The sequence below is a fragment of the Coturnix japonica genome, chromosome 2 (assembly GCF_001577835.2).
Source record: "Coturnix japonica isolate 7356 chromosome 2, Coturnix japonica 2.1, whole genome shotgun sequence".
NCBI classification, from domain to species: Eukaryota; Metazoa; Chordata; class Aves; order Galliformes; family Phasianidae; genus Coturnix; species Coturnix japonica.
In genome coordinates, this window is record NC_029517.1 from 129,742,564 (window position 1) to 129,753,024 (window position 10,461).

At 36.3% G+C, this 10,461-nt stretch overlaps 1 non-coding gene across 1 annotated transcript; it reads left to right on the top strand.

The window, feature by feature from the left end:
• The first annotated feature begins 2,741 nt into the window (after positions 1-2,741).
• On the top strand, positions 2,742-2,814 carry TRNAF-GAA. The gene has a single exon. It is a non-coding gene; the product is annotated as a tRNA-Phe (tRNA).
• Positions 2,815-10,461: the final 7,647 nt, after the last annotated feature.

Consider the following 10,461-nt stretch of genomic DNA (forward strand, 5'->3'; position numbering starts at 1 on the left):
TTAAGAGAATTGTACTATTTGGGCAGTCCAGGCGGGTTCAGTGAAATTAAGAACAGGGGTTGTGTTTAGTATTACAACTGTAAGTAACTCACAGGAAGTGCACTGCTACTCTCACTGACTCACAGAAAAACCCTAAACTGATGCAGTGATGCAGGTTCTTCAGTTGCTGAGACTCTTACGAATCAGTTCATGAATTAAAATAGTCATTTTTAATCCTTTAAAAAAAAACATTCTGAAAATACATACATACATCTGTATATGTATATGTATATATACATATGTATATTTCTGAGATGGAAGGATATGGGCTTGATGATCCAACACAGTAACTACATCTTTAATTTATAATGTCCATTTATCAGGACCAGACTGTTTTATTCACAGTGAATTTGAATCTGAAAAGCTTCCTGCTTGTCAGCAAAACCTATTCACAGTTCATTAACTCAGCAGACTCTTTTGAGGTTATACACTTAGGTAAATGCCTAGCTCCTAAAGAAAAGGTTTGTAAATAAGCACTTGGACTTTTGCTGTTTCTAGTACTCTTAGTAAATATCCTTTGGTAACCTGAAATTTCTTTCTAGAGTTTGATCTCCTCCAGTGCAAGAAATCCAGTTATAAATTATCTTCGTCATGATACATTATGATGCATGGTGACCCGGGGCTGCAACTTTGATGGCCATTAATGCTAAATAGACAAAAGTAGAATTAATTTCACTGGTTTGCTTTTTTTCTTCTTCCTTTTTTTTTTCTTTTCTTTTCTTTTCTTTTTTTTTTTTTTTTCCTCCTCCAGCTTTGTTAGTCTATTTGTTTATTTGCTTTTTCTGAAGGAAAACAATCATACACACTATTTCAGGCCAGCAGTAAGTGATTTCATGTCTTAAGACTCACAGCTTCCAACACAAGAAGAATTTGAAGGGGTGATTTTTTACCCAGGGAACTTGAAGCAAAAGTGAAACTGCAGTGTTAAATCTGCTGACAGAAGGAACTACTGCCATATTTTTATTAAGTTATCAGGAACTCCTTTAAACTTTCAACAGGATGTGGTTTCTGATTGAGCACATTAGCAAAAGAAAGGCAGACTGTAATGAATCAGTCTCAGTGTTTCTTCCTTGCATGGCAACTGGTACAGATTTCTCTGTTGCGTTCACTTTGCTTGCTGAGCTGATTGCTTTTTGGGTTGATGAACTGTATCTTTCAAAACATTTAAACTGAGGAGGCAATGGGGGAGTAATAGCTAAGATTTTCATGCAATTTGTAGCATAGTGAGGATGTAGGTAGATGAAATGAAGGCACCAGTGTCTTTACTGGCAAAATACTCACTCTTGTCTTTGTTTACAGGATTTTAGTTGAAATTCTCCAAGGCTGAAGCTATCCAGAAACAAATTCCTCCTTAGAAGGTCTCTTTGATTAAAATCAGAGCCCATTCCAAGACAAAAGGGGGGGGAAGGGGAGGGTCCTTTCCCACTCACATTAATGATACTTGAAGACTTGCAACCAATAACTTCTTGCAACTGGGGCTCCAGGCTATGAAATCAGTGACTAAATAATTGTTTTGTTAAAAAAAGTTATATTATGATCTTTGACCAGGACTTCTAATGCAGTCTACTCCTTTTTCATTATTGAAGGGGCATCTAGGACAAATGTAAGCATAAAAAGGACATATTCAATACTGCAGTCCTGACAGTTCAGATTATAGACCTATTATCTCCCTTTTAAGCTAACTGTGAATCTACCAGTGATGCTTTGCTTTTCCCCCTTCCCTTTCTCCCTTCCCACCTCTCTCCCTCTCTCTTTCTCATTCCTTCTTCCTCTTTTTCTCCCTCCCTCTCTTCTTCTCTCTCCATTTCTCTTTCTTTTTCTCTGTTCTCTTTTCCCTTTTTTTTCTCTTTTTACTCTTTCTCACATGTCATTCATGTTGTTCGTAGGCTATGTTATGAATAGCAAAACTAGCAAATTAATATCTAGAGGAATATGGGACAGTTATATGATTCAGGATCAGTGGCAAAAAATAGTCTAGTTGTTTGATGGAAAATCCTCAAAAATCAATTAGTTCAACACATAGAACAAAAATCGTTACACCGTACTAGAAAAGACCACAGATCCATAATAAACAGGGTATACTGCTGGAAGCTGGGGAAAAAATAAAATAAAATAAAGTAATGTAAAATAAAATAAAATAAAATAAAATAAAATAAAATAAAATAAAATAAAATAAAATAAAATAAAATAAAATAAAATAAAGTAATGTAAAATAAAATAAAATAAATCTGAGACATTATCAATGTTTAAAGTCTCTTTTAAATTGGTGGAAAACTTCATTATACCAAACCACTGAAATTAATCTCTTCCTTGTAAATTTCCTCCAAATTTAAAATGTTTTCTTTCCTAGCAGTTCTCCTGTTTTTTATTTTTTGTTGTTGTTTGTTTGTTTGTTTGTTTGTTTCCATACAAAATTAAAACCTATTAATTTTAAGTCTTTGGCTGATGTCTTGGGTAGTCGTGTCTATGTTGATGGTGATGTTTAAAAAATATGTGCAAGTTAATGTCTGCTGACTTTTACCAGATCCACTTGCTGCAGACTTGATATCACTGATTTCAGTGAGGTACAGTTTTCTTCCGCCTGCAGTATTCTATCTAATAACAGGAAAAGAGTCCAATGTCCACAAAATGAGCATGAACGATAAGGGTCTGAAAGAGACATATATTCTATCAGTTTGTGAGAAAATCCATGCTTAGCAAGGGCTGAAGTAGCTCAGCTGGGAGAGCGTTAGACTGAAGATCTAAAGGTCCCTGGTTCAACCCCGGGCTTCAGCAAAGCTTTATGGAGGATTTTTGAGTTTCAGTTATGACCTTGCTACTAAAAGAGACATTGATATACTGGAAAGACAGAAAAAGAAGGGCTACAATGAGAGGAGGATCAAGGGATGGGAACAACTCTTCTTTGGGGTAAGACTGAGAGATTGGTCTATTCAGACTGGAAAAATGGAAGTTCTAGTGATATCATATCAATGTCTATCAGGGAAACATCATATCAATGTATATCAGGGAGGCTGCAGAGAGGGCAGAACCAGGCTCTTGTCAGCGGTACACACAGAACCAGGACAAGAAGCAATGAAACAAACAGGAACACAAGAGATTCAAAATATCAAGTGATAGTATCTCAGTACTAGTGCGTGAGTGCTGGCACAGATTGTCCAGAGATACAGTGGAGTCCTTATTTGTTGGACATGCCTGAAATCCATCTGAACATGGTCCTGGACAGACAGTTCTAGGTGTTCATGCTCAAGCAGGTTGAACCAAAGGCTTCCAGAGCTCCCTTTTAACCTCAACCATTCAGTGATTCTGTGCCATCAACAGAAATCATATGTGTGTTAGAAAGATGTGCAAATTACTTGCCCAAGAAGGATGACCAGAACCTACAGTTTATTCAGCTCAAATCCATATTTATAACTGGATATATGTAAAATATTTTGAAGTTCTAAAGCTCTCCAAATGTCTCAGCTTGATTAACAAACAAACAATCAAACACTGGAGGACAGACAAGTGCTTCCATTGTCAGAAGTTTAGGATAAATGATTTATCAATACAATCCCTCAGATATAATGACTGAATATTCATTTTTTTTATTGAAGATGGTAAGATGGCTACAAATCAAATACCCAAGAGGGGAAAAAGCTACAAATTAAGCTACAACAAAAAATATTAATTATTCCAATAAAACACAAGAGAAACAATCAAAATCACCATTAACGTATAGAGTAGCAATAGTAGAAAAGAGAAATAATAAGGCACAAAAATATGCAGGTAGATAAGAGGGCACCTGATTATGGAGTTAGTGACTGAAATAAGGAAAAAAAAATGCTACTTGCTAAATTAATACTGTAGCACAGAAATACTGCTCTGAATAATAGACTAAATAATTAAAAATAAACTGAAATCTAAATAGAAAATAAATTATACAGTGGATTACATTATTTCTCTTGTACCTATCACTTCCTCTTTTATTCTTGTTCTTACTCCTCTTTCATTATTTTTTGTCCAGTGCAGCACTTTGCATTTTTGCACCTGCTTCTTACTGATTACTGAATTACACTGCAGGCTTTGATTTTTGTTTGGATAAATAACCACAGGTGCTTCTCACAGCACAATATTGGTGGACAAGAAGACAAAAGAAGCAATCACAAGTTCAAATCAACAAGAAGCTAGGGGGAGGCAGAAACAAAGGTTAGGATATTGGCACTTGTTTTTAAGCCCAGATTTTTCCACTTGATTATTTCATAATAGAGGTAGATAAAAAGCTATCTGTGATAGTGACCATATTTTCAGGTGCATCAGGATGGAGTCCGCAGAACAAAGAAATAGACTGCAGAAATTATTCCTGCTATGGTGAAATGTGCAAACCACAGGGGTTGCCATCAACTTTGAATTTCAAAAGGCTCTTGATAAAGTTACACATTGAAGATAACTGACTATGGGAAATATATATAATCCAGGATTTAAAAAGTTTTTTAAAGCTCAAACAGAGTCCACAGATGAAACAGTCTTTGTTTTTTTTTTTATTTTTTTTATGTAAAGGCCAACTCGTATAAAGTTGGTCTCACAGTTAAGGCATAGAAGTAGATACTAGGAGATTGGGAACAGTGTTTTAAATCCATGACAGATTCAAAATACAACCAAATATGCTAGAGATAATTTGGACCCAGGAACTGTTTGAACACGTTAGCATTTAACTGACGTGCTGTCTCTCAGCCAATAAATCTTAGTACACAACCACTTAAAAAAATATTTGGGAGACAGGGATGGACACTGACTGTTTCAAAGGTAATTACCTTTGCCATGGTTATGGGGCTACGTGACTTTCAATGGCTCAAAGTATTTCTAGAGTAAGATTAAATATGCTTGGCAATGTGGACATTAGAATATGCCCAATATAATATATGTTATTAGAAACTGACATTTACAAAGCAGAAAAAATATTTGTTCCTAGGAGGAACAATTTTTCATAGAGAAAAAATACTTCTGATTTTTAATAGAATTTTCCTTGAAGAGAAGAAAAGAAAGACCTAGACTCACAAAAATGAATGGAAATATGATATTCCTTGAAGTAATATTAATTTCAACTACAAACAAAGAAACAAACCAACCGATCAGGATATTAAATAGGTTATTTTGACAAGCTGTAGTATTTTGTCTGATTTGAAAGACGGTATATATAAATTTGTTAATACATATGTGACTATTTTTCCTATTTTTGTTTGCAAGTTTATAATAGTGTTGAACAATACAAAAAACATATTCCCATTCTATAGGAATGAGTATAAAACTCAGGTTCTTCCTATTCTCCTTGACCTTCCATCCAGTGGAAAGGAAATGTCTCTTTTCATCTCTCATGTGCAAATGCTGCCTCGCTGCTGTAGTCAGCAACATTTTTATCACAAACTCATCAAGGAGGTCATTTTAGTTTTTCACGAGAAGTGATTTCACCTTCATGAATAATGATGAGTTAAACAGTCTTAAAAAGACTCTGAACACTTTGATTAGGAATGTTTCAATTGATGAATGCAAGAGAAATTTGACATTTAGCTGAGACTTTCAAGGATCAAACATATTTGATCTTGGAAACTGTTGTTCAATCGTAACTCTTGTTGTGGATACAGTGGTTTTTTACTTCCAATAATGAAATATATAAATAAATAAATTGTAATAAACCTGTTATTATTTCTAAAACTTTAATTTGCTAATCTCCCCAAAGATTATGCAAGAAATACCTATCAGTGGCTTGCATACCATTTTGTACAATGCAATCATTGTCTTTATTGAATTTGTGGAGTACAGCTATAATATGAATAAGCACAATAGGTTATTAAATATATAATATAATTAATCATAGCGGTATATTGCTTGATAATAGGAATTGCCACAGTAAAAGAGCAGATTATATCAGTAAAGCACAAATGATTTTAGACAAGAAAATAAAAAAAAAAAAAAAAAAAAAGAAACTGAAAAAAAAAAACCCCAAAAACATATTGATGTGGAAAAACAGAGACTTGGAGAAATTGAATAATACTTCCAAATTCAGGACAAGACTATGGTTTATCCCAGAAAGCAATGGAGGGTACAGATACTGGAACACAGTATGTTCCATCTGAAAATCAGGAAGTAATTATTTACTGCCTTGGTGACTGTGCACTGGCAGAGGTTGCCTACAATGTTGTGGAGTTTCTCTTTTTGGAGGGGTCCCTGGGTAGCCTGATCTGTCTTTTGGCAACCCGCACCATGGCAGACAGTTGAAACTTAATGACCTTCAAGGTCCCTTCCAGCACAAGCAATTCTATGATTTTATAATTCTATGATTTTCTGAATAAACACTTTCTCTGCTTTCTGCCACTAAGCACAGGAATGCAACTCATTTATCAAATCAGGTCTTACTTATTTAAATAGGGATAGAAGATGTCCCTTAGGGATGCTCCTCATTCATCTCTGGCTTAGCATGTGTCTAGGTCAGTTTATATTTTCTCATACAAAACTAATGCATGGTACATTGTGTAGTACATCTTGGGAACCCTTTCCAATGAGTTTTGTATGTAGTCACCTTTCCAGGGGAAAAGGAGGCCATAATAATGTGTAGGTGACTTTCCACCAGTATTACTTACAGTTGTGAAACCATCATAGGCAAGTATGCTTTACTGAAGCTGTTATGAATGTCATCCTGAAGAAATACTAGTCTTGTATGATGCAGAATGAGACCTATCCCATTAAAGATAAATCAAGTCAGTGTTAATACATGAGAAACACTGAAAGTTGCAGTCCTTATTTACTTTGTCTAAAATAATTAACTGTCTCTTTCTATAGTTCTTGTTTGCCATGAAGTGTGGCCAATAGATTTCACTATAGTGAGCTAAGTTTATGAAACACTGAATATACTGGTCCTGGGAGTGCCTGCACTTCTCTGCATGTGCTCCTTTGTTAGCAGAAAAATACCCGTTCTTGCAACATCTTGTTCAAAGGACAAGCTCAGCAGCACAGAGAGGCATCTGCTTGCTGTATTTACAGGGACAGAAATCCAGTCATTCCTTACTGGTGTGAAACTCTTCTGTCCTGCTAGCTTGATGCTTTCTTTGCAAACTGCTTCAACTATCTGTAGTGCCTGCTGTCATGGCTAACGTAAACGATTCTTTCATTTCAGACCCCCTTGCAAGGAGAGAATAAGCTGCTGAAGACCTCAAAAATTCACATTTGTTGGCAGCTGGTCCTCTGAAAACGTGCTCATTGGCTTAATAAGTGACTTGTGATTTATGAGGATAGTTGCCATATCTAGAATTCTCACAGAGACAATAACAAACAAATAATTAAAAGTTAGCTCAGCTAGGGCTGAGTGAACAATGAGCGAATATTTATAATCTACCCAGCAAGTGAAATAATTATTTTGCACTTACTGCATCAAGACAGTTTGTGTTTACATACCTTAATTTGGGGAGAAAGACCAAACATGTTGAAGGCATCGTTCCCACCCATTATTTTTATTTTAGAAATTTTGCCACTGTACATAAAGCCTTTCAAGTCTAATGCCTTTAAGGTCAAAATCTGATCCCTACCAGCAAGGCTACTCATGTACATTAGACAACTATTTTCCTACTTCAAAAATGCAAGAGAATTAATAATAGCATCATCAGGACCAACTGAGTCTCCTGCCTGCAAAACTCTACGTTTAGTATCCTAATTTCTCTTTCCTTGTCCCTTGCCCAGGAACCATAAGTCAACATTTCCTACTGGCAATATTTAATAGGAAGAAAAATGAAACAGCCATCCCCTTCCTGCAATACTGAGCCTTTGCAAAGAATTTGACATAGTTTTGCACTTTGTGAGAAGTAATGACCTTAGGCAGACTGCTTGCTTCTGGAAAGACAATTTGATTGTCAGGCTGTTATACAAAATGGCAATTCAATCTACATTTTATTGTCAGGGTTCTGAACATTGCCATTGTGCTCACTGGAACAAAAACCATGAACTTAATTATATTAATTCAAGTGCCTTAAGCTCAAGTAGGAGAATCTTCTGGATTAGTCACTTTGGATTCAGGTGCATTAATGCTACCGAAGTCCCATATCAAGAGCCCATTTTCCTTCTCAGAGCTGGCTCCAAACAATTAAGAGGCAGGATGAAGCAAAGCCTTTGAATTCTGGTTTTCTGAATCACAGTGCTCATTCTTTGGTCCCTGGGCAGAAAAACATATTATTGAAGCATTTTGTCTTTGTGAAGCAAGTGATACACAGTCTGTGGCAACCTATCCTTTCAGACTGTGGAATACCAATTAACACTGATTTCCTAAAAAATATTTTCTCCTGTTATTTAAGTATTAATTTAAACATAATATTGCAATGGAAATGAAAGGCATTTTATTTCTTTTCTTTTTCTATAGTAACATTCCAATTTATACAAATGAAAGCACAATTAAGCAGCCTGACATTTAATTACAATCTGCATTTCATGCAAGTAAACATACTAAAACTGAGAATGCTAATTCTGAATGCAAAAATTGTCATAATGTACCAGAAAAAAACCTCCAAATCCAAGCAGCACAAGGTATGCTTTTTTCTCAGTTTTATTTTATATGTTTCCTCACATAGTTTTGCTCATACAGCTCTGTAGAAGAATATTTCATTTGCAGGCACTCTTTCTCATTACTCTTGTTATTAACAGGGTCTGAATAGAACAAAATGAGCCATATTCTCAACTAGTTTAAATCATCACAACTCTGATGATTACTCAGTTTACACCAACATGCGTCTCCTGAGGGCTAATCAGTGCACATCAATGAAGCTATGCTGATTAACACTAACTGTGGATCAGAGTATACAGAATGAGGATGCAAGGGATCTTCTCTGTCACATTCAAAAAACTGTCAGTAGTAGTATCTTAATTCTAGATTTTTTTAGTAAAATTATCTACGACAGTTTGAAAGCCCTCTTTGCAATTAAGATTTACAGTGCAAACAGACTTTAAAATGATCTGCTACCAATCAGTCAAGTGAGATGTATAAGGAAGATATTAGTTTTAATAATCTACATTATTCTACTGTAATGTTTGAAGACCTGTCAGCAGTAACTCAAATAATGTGACTTATATTGGTCATGTGCAATACATTCTCTCTCAACTTCTCTCCAGAGAGAACACTGTGTTTGTTTCCCTGCATTTCACACAACTCTGTGCTGCAGACCCAGGATTTTAAAAATAATTTATAAATTCACACTGAAGGTGGGGAATGAAGCATTAAGACTTGCTATGATTTTTTTTTTCCCTATCCTATTTAGTAGATGTGGCAGAGATGAAAACCTTGAAGGTTATTAATTAATTAATTGATCTATTTTTTGTTCATTAATTTCATTTTAGTCTTGCCTTCATGAATTTTACATTTCTGTGAAGAAAAAATGTGAGATAATCAGGTCAGTGTTATTAGTCTTCTTAATAATCTCAGTCCAAGCATCACTAGTGCTGCTTTATCCTGGGAACATAGAACAGTTATTTAAATTTTCTAACTGATACATTTCCAGTCACTTGTGAGGTTTTGCAGAGCTCCATTTTAGGGCCAGTTATTCCCAAGTCTACATGAATGACTTGGATGCAGGACTTGAAGGTATACTTAATAAATCAGTGGACAGCACTGAATTGAGAGGCGCTACAGACTAACTCAAGGGTAAAGGCCCAGCACTGCCACCAGGGAATGGAAAAGTTGGACATAAAACTATTCAAGAGCAGCCAAAGGAGAGCAAAGAAGATAGGGAATGACATAGGGAGCAGGGTGCGTGAGGAATAGCTGAAGTCCCATGGTTTGTTCAACCCAGCAAAGGAGCTGATGGAGGCCTGATGGTGGCTGCAGCTCCTCACAGGGAGCAGAGGGCAGCGCTGAGCTCTGCTCTCTGTGACAGCAACAGGGCCGGAGGGAATGGCATGGAGCTATGCCAGGGGAGGGGCAGCTGGGGGTGAAGGAAAGGGTCTGCACCAGAGGGTGGTGGGCATGGAATGGGCTGCCCAGGGCAATGTAGGCAGCCCTGAGCTGCTGGAGTTCAAAGAGCATTTAGACAATGCTGTCAAATATAGGGTTTAGTTTTTAGGTGGTCCTGTTTGGAGCCAGAAGTTGGGGTCAATGATCCCTGTGTGTCCCTTTCAACCCAGAACATTTGATTCTGTGATTTCAAGACTGCAAATTACAAGGTGGATTAGCATATTCAAGGCAAATCTTTAGAACCATCACAAAATCAAGAGGAGACACTCTGGCTGCCTCTTCACTGTATTTCCAAGGACAAAATGCGCTATTATTATATTCCTTGATTCTTAGGGATCTTTGGAAAAACCCCAGTTGGCATCTCCAGAACAATATCCCTTACAAACCCCTTTAGAGATCACTCAGTTGTCAGATAGACAGGCACTGAATGGCAGTTGCAGCTATGACACTTACAGGAT